Consider the following 10,176-nt stretch of genomic DNA (forward strand, 5'->3'; position numbering starts at 1 on the left):
GGTGTGGCAGTGACATCACAAAGGCCTTTTGCAGGACCTCAGACTATTGGTCAAAGGTGGTGGGGAGGTGGTCACCTCACAGAGAGATGCTGACATCAGCCAGGCAGGACAGGGGCGAGGGGCCAGGGAAACCTCAGAAACCTCTGTGGCTTTGCTTCAGCATGTTTCCTTCTCCAGGTCTCTCTTTGAGGACTGAGAGATTATTTGGGGTCATGGACGTGAGCGCCAGGAGGAACCTCTTTCGAGTTTCCTCCTTCCCTTTTAGTGATTTTACTAGAAAACAGCCGTCCCTGTTTAGAAGGTAAGAGCCTCCTGGAGGTTTGAAACTTGTTCAGTCTGATCTATCTGGTGACAAGTGAATTCTAGGCATGGAAAACACGAGCTTAAGGAGGCAGAATTTTATTGCGCACCTGGGAGTTTGTCCCTTAGAATCACTGGGGACATTAGGGTTTGTCCTTTTTTGTTTCACCTCTTCCTCCATCCCTCCCTCCTCTTCTTCTCTTGCTTCTTTTGTCCTTTCTCCTGTTCCCTTCCCAACAACAGGACGGAGGGGTGTGTGTGTGTGTTGCAGGGAAGTCCTCTGCAGCTCCCACTATGGAAGGTCCACCCAAAAATGTGGGACTGAAATAGTGCTCGGGCAGTGATCCCCACCTGTGACCTGGGCCATCCTTTGGGCTCTCTGGTGAGAACCCTCAGCCTCCCGTCCTCAGTCTCTACCTTGATTGGCTGAGCAGGGGGTTATTGATAGGGAGGAGACTCAGGTCCTTGTTGTTCTCTTTTAAGATCAAGTAAATAAGTCAGAACCAGTTCTATCTTTGATTAATTTTGCTGCTTCTCTGCATTAATTGTCTTTGAGCAGTTGATGATTCCCTCTAACATTGCAGTTCTCCTCAAATACTTGCTGAATAATTACTGTCACTGTTGTTGGTCTGGAGCTCATCTGAGAGCACAGTATTCAGGTCATTCAATGTCTGAAATTCAAGATCCGATGGTTTGTTTGAAAATCAGGGCTCTTCGGTCCTATTCCCAACACTGCCTCTGACGGGCTGTGTGACCTAAGACAAGTCAATTCTCCTTTCTCAGCCTTAGCTTCTCCCTCTTTCAAGTAGAAATAATAATGATCCGCTGTTACCTACCTCATGGTGGGTGAAGGATGCGGATCCATTTGGGAGTGTCACTAGAAGTAGTGCATAATATGAAGTTTCTCATCATGTTTACTCAGAGCATATTATGACATAATAGATTAGCTGAAATAGTCTATTTTATTTGTATTTTTTTTACTTTGAAATTCTTAATAGTAGCAACGACTTAACTCAGATTGAAGCATCTTATCTAATGGTTGAGATGTAAGTGTCTCCTCTTTGTGTGCGAGGAGACAATTTAACACACTCTGACCAAGAGGAGATGCTTTTGTTTTGCAACAAAATATTTTTGCAAAGATCTTTCATCCCACTTGTTATGATTTTGAGAAACAAACTGGTTTAGTCTAAATGAGATTTTCGGACAGAAACGGTTTGAATGAAATTTTCCCACCATCTCGATTCCTGGGCTCTGGGGTGTTTTCATCTGTTAGAACAGGAGTCAGAACTTTTTGCTTCTCTTTCTGGCTCTGCCATCGCCTTGTTGTGTAGGCCTTGGGTAGGTCACTTCCCTTCTCCCATCTGTCCAATGGGAACAGGAACAGTTCTCGAACTATGGGCAGTTTAGAGCCCAAGTGAGATAAGGGGCGTTAAAGCCCTCTGTGAAGGAGAAAGGGGAGATTCACAGTGTTTAGCACCAAGGAATTCTAAAGTTTGCTAAAAAGTCTAGTCTGTGGAAACAAGAAATGGTCGGGGCCCAACTTATTAACCACTGCCTTTTTAAAGCCCATTCAAAGATGTGAGTCCCTATCTTTTAGGTACCTGTGGTTCTTTGCCAGCAGCAGAGAAGAGGTTCCTGCCTCCGTTTTTGTGGCCTTAACAAACCAGGTGTTGTGCCCCAGTTCTTGTCTGAGACCCCTGAAAAAGAACATCTTCCCATCCATGAACAAGACAGGACCTATCTTTCAAAGGGGAACAAAAAGACCTCTGGGACTTACAGACTAGCTAGCCTGACTGCCATAGCTGGAGAGATCCTGCAATACATTCTTAAACACTCAGTTTGTCAGCAGCACCTACAGGGTGATTTGATTCTTATGACTAGTGAGCGTGGATGTGTCAAGAACAAATCTTTCCAAACCAATCCTCTTTCCTTCTTTGGCAGGATTCTGGGCCTGGTAGAGGTGAGTAAACAATAGATGGGATCTAGCTTGGTGTTACTAAGGCTTTTGACACAGTCCCGTAGGACATTCTCAGAAGCAAACGAGGGAAATGTAGTCCAGCTGTAATCAGTGTAATGTGCGTGCAGAGCTCGTTGAAAGCCAAGACTCCAGGAGCCCTTCTCCATGTTTAGCTGCCCAAAGGGGAGGGTGAACCTAGTCGGTCTGGCAGGGATCAGTCCGGTGTCAGGTACTATTCTATATTTTCATGAATGATTTGGAAAATGGAGTGGAGAGCATGCTCCTAAAGTTTACAACTGACACCAAGCACTTTGGAGCACAGGATTGAAATTCAAAACACCCTTAACAAATTGGAGACTTGGTCTTCTTGAGCCAAACTCCATGGTTAGGGCTCTCTCTCTACACTGGGCTGAAGTGAAACCCCAGAGCCAAGCACTCCTCCTGGGCAGTGAGCTCCGACCTTGATTGGTCAGATGCTGCTTAGCACTGTAAGAGCAGCTTTTGCTGGGGGATTCTCCCAGCACTTTCCAATTGCGGGAAAGTATGAAATCCCCATTTGACTGCTGGAGACAGAGCCCGAGAGTGGGGAGCAACTTGCCCAAAGTCCCCAGGAAAAGGAAAACAACCAGCAGAGGAACCAATAGGAAACCCAGCAATGGAACTCAGGAGTCCTGGGGGTGTGCTATGGTGACCAGATGTCCCAATTTTATAGGGACAGTCCGAATTTTGGGGTCTTTTTCTTATCTAGGATCCTATTACCCCCCACGCCGTCCCGATTTTTCACACTTGCTGTCTGGTCACCCTAGGGTGTGCACATGTGTGGGTCCCAGCTTCTCCCTGCCCCCCTCATTGAAGCAGATGTGCAGGGTTACTGCCCTGGGAAGTGCAGGGCACCAGTGGATGTGGGGTTGGCTGGAGGTAGGGTCTGGCTTCAGGCAGGGCAAGGGCTGTGGGGCTGGCTGGCTTCAGGCAGGGGGGTGCATCAGGGGTTGGCTGGAGACAGGGCAGGGAGGATGCGGCTGGTGCAGGCAAAGCAGAAGGTGCAGGGCTGGCTGGAGACAGAGGCTGACTGCCAGCAGGGCAGGGCAGGGGGTGCATGGCTGGCTGCAGGCAGGGCGTGGGGCAGGGCCGGTTCAAGGAAGTTTCATGCCCTAGTCATAACTTCCACCTTGCACCCTCCTCCCCCACACCCCTGCCCTGAGGCTCCCCACACGTGGCAGCTCACCCCTCCACTCTGAGGCTCCCCTCTTGTTGCAACTCTCCTGCTCTGCCCTACGGCACCCCCCTCGCCCTAGCTCACCCCTGCTCCGAGCACGAGCACCCCGAGCACGCCGTGGCCGCTTCACTTCTCCCACCTCCAAGGCTTGCATCGCCTAAGCCTGCCAGGCAGTCAAGCACCCTCCTCTGAGCCACAGCAGCCCTGACAGTTGACAATAGAAGCACCTTAACCCCTGAGTTCCTTCAATGTGTCCCCCTCGGGGGTCCTGCTCCGATCACCAGATACTCGGGGTATGTCTATACCACCTGCCGAATCGTTGGGCAGCGATCGATCCAGCAGGGGTTGATGTATCGTGTCTAGTGTAGATGCAATGCATTGAGCGCTCTCCCCTTGCCTGCTGTACTCCAGCTCGATGAGAGGCGCAGGCAGAATCTACGGGGAGCTGCAGCAGTCAACTCACCGTGACTGTGACATTATAAGTATAATCTAATATCTCATTGAAAGGTGACAGGGCCAGAAAGAGTTAATTAACTCACCTCACCGACTGACCTGACCCGTGGGTGAACCTTAAAAACTGGTTAACAAGATATGTAAATGAACAGAGCTTTGAAATGCAAGTCTGCAGTGTTAAAGGTTGAAGGGGAGGTGTTTGCTCAGGTCTTGTGATGTCATCAAACAAGTCTTTTCTATTGCTATAGTTTTAATTCAAAGAGCAAAAAAAGAATATTAACATTTATGATGATACTTGATTTAAATGGTATTATTGTCTGTGTCTCTTTGAAGGTTGTGGTAATCTGTATCTGAACTGTTTGATGGATGTACTAATTGCCAGGATGTTTGGAGGAAGAGTTAAACCTATTGTTTTCTCAGGCTGAAAGGCTGCTGGAAATGTATAAGAACCTGGGACACGATCCTTCTTCATCTCAGATCTGCTTTGGGTTTCAAGAGGGGGAAACCTTAAGCCACAAGGATTGAGATCCCCAGTCATTGACTGGAGCCACTCTGAATATGGACATTGGATTATAACCTATGGACTATTTCTAAAAGGACTTTTGGCAACTACAAGCTCATCTCTACTTTGTATCTGAACCTCAAAAATTGAATTCAAGTCTATATGTCTATTAATCTTTTAACCAACACTCTCTCTCTTTCCTTTTCTAATAAATTTTAGCTTAGTTAATAAGAATTGGCTATAGCATGTATTTTAGGTAAAATCTAAGTTATAATTGAACCTGGTTATGTGGTTGATCCTTTGGGATCGGAAGAATCTTTTCTTTTATATGATGAAGTAAGATTTTCAGGAATCATCATCATATCTAACAGGTGTGTCTGGACGGATGCCTGAGGCTGGGTACTTTAAGGGAACTGCTTGGTTTAAACTTCTAAATAACCAGTGAGATACTACAGAAGCTGTTTTGTGCTGGCTTGGTAAATCTAAGTATTGAAATAACCAGCAGCGTTTGGGATTTGTCTGCCCTGTTTTGTTTGCAATTCACTCTGATTAAGTGAGCTGAGCTGGCTCCCACGGGCAGCTCCGTCACACCTACAGCCTGGCTGCAGGGGTCCGGGGGATCTTAGGGGCCTTGGGGTGAACAGATACCTACGTCCAGGCCATAGGGGTCCCTGGGGGGCTTAGAGAGTTTGGGGGGACACAGATACCAATCTCCATGCTCTAGGGGTCCCAGGGGGGCTTAGAGGGTTTGCGGGGGGCACATATTCCTACATCCATGCTGTAGGGTTACCAGGGGGGCTTAGGGGGTTAGTGGGGGGCAAAGATACCTACGTCCCGGCTGGATTCATCCTGGGAGTCTTAGGGGATTTGTGGGGGCCAAAGACACCTATGTCCAGGCTGTAGGGTTACCAGTGGGTTTTAGGGGTTCGAGTGGGCACAGATACGTATGTCCAGGCTGTATCGTTCCCGGGGGGGTTAGAGGTTTCGTGAGGGGAACAGATATCTACGTCCAGATTGTAGATGTCCTGAGAGGGAGGGATAAGGGGGGTTGTGGGAGTGCAAATACCTATGTCCAGGCTGTAGGGGTTCCAGGGGGCTTAGAGGGTTTCTGAGGGGCACATATACCTACGTGCACACTGGAGTGTCCCAGGGGGCTTATGGATTCTATATGGGGTACAGATACCAATATTCTGGCTGTATAGGTCCCTCGGGGGCTTAGGGGATTTTTGGGGGGCACAGATACCTAAGTTCAGGCTGGAGGGGTCTCTGAGTGTCTTAGGTGTTTGGTGGGAGGCATAGATACCTACGTCCAGGCTGCACGGGTCTCGGAGGGGCTTAGGGTCTGTCACGGAGTGTGGGGGAGTCCGGTCCTGCACCCCTCTTCCTGGGACTCACAGTGACTCTCAGCTAGCCAGTAAAACAGAAGGTTTATTGGACAACAGGAGCGAAGGATACAGCAGAGCTTGGAGGCACAAGCAGGACCCCGTAATCAAGTCCTTCTAGGGGTTCAGGAAACTTAGTTCCCAGTTAGGGAATCCCTGAATTCCAACCACCGAGACTAAAACTGAAACTGAACTAACCCAACTCCTTCCAGCTGGCCATTTCCTGTGTCCAGCTTCCCGGGCAAAGGTGATGACCCCTCCCCCCGCCTAGCTCAGGTTACAGGCTGAGCACGTGTCCGGTCCTTAAGTCACCAGCTTCTCTCCCATCCCCCACATAGACAGTCCCTACTACATCACAGTAATGCACAGAGCATTTCCCGCACGGAGCAACAGTGACACCATGTGGCCCCGCACAGTAACGCACAGAACATTTCCCATATGGAGCAAGAGTGACTCCATGTGGCCACGCAGGGTAATGCACAGAGCATCACGCCTATGTAGAGGCTGTAGAGATCCCTGGGGGGCTTAGGGGTCGTGGGGGGCACAGATAGCTACGTCCAGGCTGGAGACGTTCTGGTGGGCATTAGGGGCTTCATGAGGGGCACAAATATCTACGTCAGGGCTGGAGAGGTCCCTGGATGGCTTAGGGGGTTGTGGTGAGCATAGATACATATGTCCAGGCTGTAGTGGTCCCTGGGGGTTTAAGGAGTTGGTAAGGGTCACAGAAACCTACGTATGGTCTGGAGGGGTCCCTGGGGGACTTAAGGGGTTGTGGTTGCGCAGATACCTACGTACCGGTTGGAGGGGGCCCTGGGGAGCTTAGGGGCTTTGTGTGGCTTACACATAGCTATAACCAGGATGGTGGGGGCCCTATGGGTCTTAGAAGGCTGTTGGGGGGGCAGAGATACCTATGTAGGGACTGGAGAAGTCCTGGGTAGGGCTTTGGTGGTTCCTGGAAGTCACAAATATCTACGTCCAGGCTGGAGGGGTATTAGGGAGTTGTGGGGGGGCACAGATACCTATATCGAGGCTGTAGGGGTCCTGGGGTTGCTTTTGGGTATTTTGGGGTACAGATACCTACTTCCATGCTGTAGGGGTCTCTGGAAGGATCAGTGGGTTCGTGAGGGTGCACAGATATCTACGTCCAGGCTATAGGGATCCTGGGGAGGGCTTAGGGTTTTGTAAAGGGCACAGATACATTCATCCAGGCAAGAGGGGTCCTAGGGACCTTAGGGGGTTCATACTGGGCACAGGTACCTGCGTCTAGGCTGGAGGGGTTTTGGGGGTCTTAGGAGGGTTTTGTGGGCACAGATACCTATGTCGATGCTGGAGGGGTTCTGTCATGTCTTAGCGGATTCGTGGGGTCAGAGATAACTACATCTAGGCTGGATGGGTTCCGGGGGGATTAGGTGTGTTTGGAGGCGGGAACAGATACCTACATCCTGATGGTAGGTGGCCCTGGGTAGCTTAGGTGGTTTTTGTCGGTCACAGATACAAACATCCATGCTGTAGGGGTCCCGAGGGACTTTGTGGGGCTCTAGGGGTCACAGATACGTACCTACAGTCTGGAAGGGTCCTGTGGGTATTAGGGGGTGTGTGGGGCATACAGATGCCTACATCTGGGCTTGTGGGTTCCCTGGGGGGCTTAGAGGTTTGTGGAGAGCACAGATACCATTATCCAGGCTAGATCGATCCTGGTGGGATTAGGGGGTTGTGGGGGGCACAGATACCTATGTAAGCAGAAGCAGGATGAACTCTCCCCTCACATCTGGTGGTGAATTATGGCAAGTGCGGAAAAGAATTTCAGGGTCTGATCATGTTTGCATAGACACACCCTCCGTGCAGGACACGGACACGGCAGCCTGGGATGCTTACTTTGGCAGCTATGGTATCCCCAGTTTATTTGTTGTTGGGGTGTGAGATGTGAAGTGTTGTCACCCTGATTGTGTGGATGAGAAACTGTGAAACAGCTTTGAGACAGGGATTCTCACCATCAGTTGAGTGGCACTCACTAGACAAGGGAGTGGGCTCCTTGGGTGAGCCAGAAACACCAATTACGTTTTCTTCTTTTTTAACAGTTGAATAATAGAGTTGGTTGTTGAATTTCTTAAAAACTGAAGATCGAGGTTTCTGAGCTGAAGTCATTGAAGTGCTGTGTTAACTAGTGGGGGAGTTTGAAACTATATTGCAGAGAAGCTGATAGAGAAGAGCAGTTTGAGAAAAACTTGGAATGGCTCACAGAATGAACCAAGCTAAGCAGTTTTTGGAGACAGCTGGAGCAGATCATAGGTCGGCTGGTGGAGCAGAGCAGCTGATGGACTAAGCTGAGCAGTTTGTGGGGAAGGTAGAAGCAGAATCCCACTGAGAGGCAGGGCAGACAGCAGTGGACCACGTAAGATGCCCCTTTCTACCCAGGCTGGCAGGGGGGAAAAGCCAGCAGATAGACTCTTGAACTCTGGGGCTGCGGGACTGCGGGTGATTATGGGGTTGCTGGAGTCTTGAAATATTTCAGGTATTGTTCTTTGGAGTCTTGGGGTGATTTGGGGATTGCTAGACTCTAGAGACCAGGGAAAAGGACACGGCCTAGTTGAGGTGTTTTCCAAATTTAATGCTATGTTGTTTATCTCACGTTATTAAACATTTTCTGCTATGCCCAGACTCTATGATTGCGAGAGGGGAAGTATTGTCTCTTTGAGGCACTTAGGGGTGCGTATGTAAAATTTTACCATGTCACTGGGTGAGGGCTCGAGCTGGTTTCCATTACGTAATAGGGAAGGGACCCCTATGTATTGAACCCAGTCCTTGTTGTTATCAATTCAACATGGCATATGGGTTCCACCTATATCCAGGCTGAAGGGGTCCCTGGGGGTTTTAGGGGTTTCCTGGGGGGCACAGAGATCTAGGTCCAGGCTGTAGGGGTCCCTGGGGGGCTCAGGGGTTTGGTGGGGGGCACAGATTCCTACGTCCCAGCTGCAGGGGTCCCAGAAGGGCTTAGGGGGTGTCATGGAGTGTGGTGGAATCTTGCCCTGCACCCCTCTTCCAGGGACACACAGTGACTCAGCCAGTCAGTAAAACAGAGGGTTGTTTTGACCAACAGGAACGAAGGATACAGCAGGGCTTTGGGGTACACCCAGGACCCGTCAGTCGAGTCCTTTTCGGGGTTCAGGAAGCTTAGTTCCCAGTTTGGGATTCTCTGAATTCCAACTACCCAGCTCCAAAACAAAACTGAACTAACTCCCTCCAGCCGACCCCTTCCTGTGTCCAGCTTCCCGGGCAAAGGTGCTGACCCTCTCAGCCCTGCCTAGCTGAGTTACAGGCTTAGGTCCTGTCCCTCACCTAAAGTCACTCCCTGCTCTCCCATCCCCCACACAGACAGTCCGCACTCCATCACAGTAATGCCCAGAGCATTTCCCGCATGGAGCAACAGTGACACCGTATGGCCACACAAGGTAATGCACAGAGCATTTCCTGCATGGAGTAACAGTGGCACCGTGAGGCCACGCAGGGTAATACACAGAGGATTTCCCGAGTAGAGCAACAGTGACACCATGTGGCCACGCGCGTAATGCACAGAGCATTTTCTGCATGGAGCAACAGTGACACCGTGTGGACACACAGGGTAATGCACAGAGCATATCCTGTATGGAGCAACAGTGGCACCGTGTGGCCACACATGGTAATGCACAGAGCATATCCTGTATGGAGCAACAGTGGCACCGTGTGGCCACACATGGTAATGCACAGAGCATTTCCCCGCATGGAGCAAGAGTGAAACTGTGTGGCCACACAGGAAAATGCACAGAGCATCACACTTACGTGGAGGCTGTAGAGATCCCTCGAGGGCTTACAGGGGTTCGTAGGGTCACAGATACCTACATCCAGTATGGGCGGCACCCTGGGAGAGTTAGCGGGGTTGTGAGGGGCATAATTACTTGCGTCCAGGCTGTACAGGTCCTGGTGGGGATTAAGGTCTTCGTAGAGTACACCAATATCTATGTCCGGGCTGAAGGGGTCCCTGGACGCTTAGGGGGTTGTGGTGTGCACAGTGATCCCTGGGGGTATAGGGACTTGGTGAGGGGCACAGATACCTATGTATGTCCTGGAGGGGTCCCTTTGGGGGGCTTAGTGGTATTGTAGGAGACACAGATACCTACGTCCAGGCTATAGGCATTCTGGGGGGGCTTAGGGCTTTTGGGGGGCACAGATACCTACATCCAGGCTGGAGGGGTCCCTTGGGGCTTAGGTGGTTTGTGGGGAGGGGCACAGATATGTACATCCAGGCTGGAGAGGTTCCGGAGAGGATTAGGGGTTTTTGCGGATGGCCGAGATACCTATCTCCATACTCTAGGGGTCCTGGGGGGCTGAG

Source organism: Gopherus flavomarginatus, chromosome 9 (genome assembly GCF_025201925.1).
Source record: "Gopherus flavomarginatus isolate rGopFla2 chromosome 9, rGopFla2.mat.asm, whole genome shotgun sequence".
Taxonomy (NCBI): Eukaryota; Metazoa; Chordata; order Testudines; family Testudinidae; genus Gopherus; species Gopherus flavomarginatus.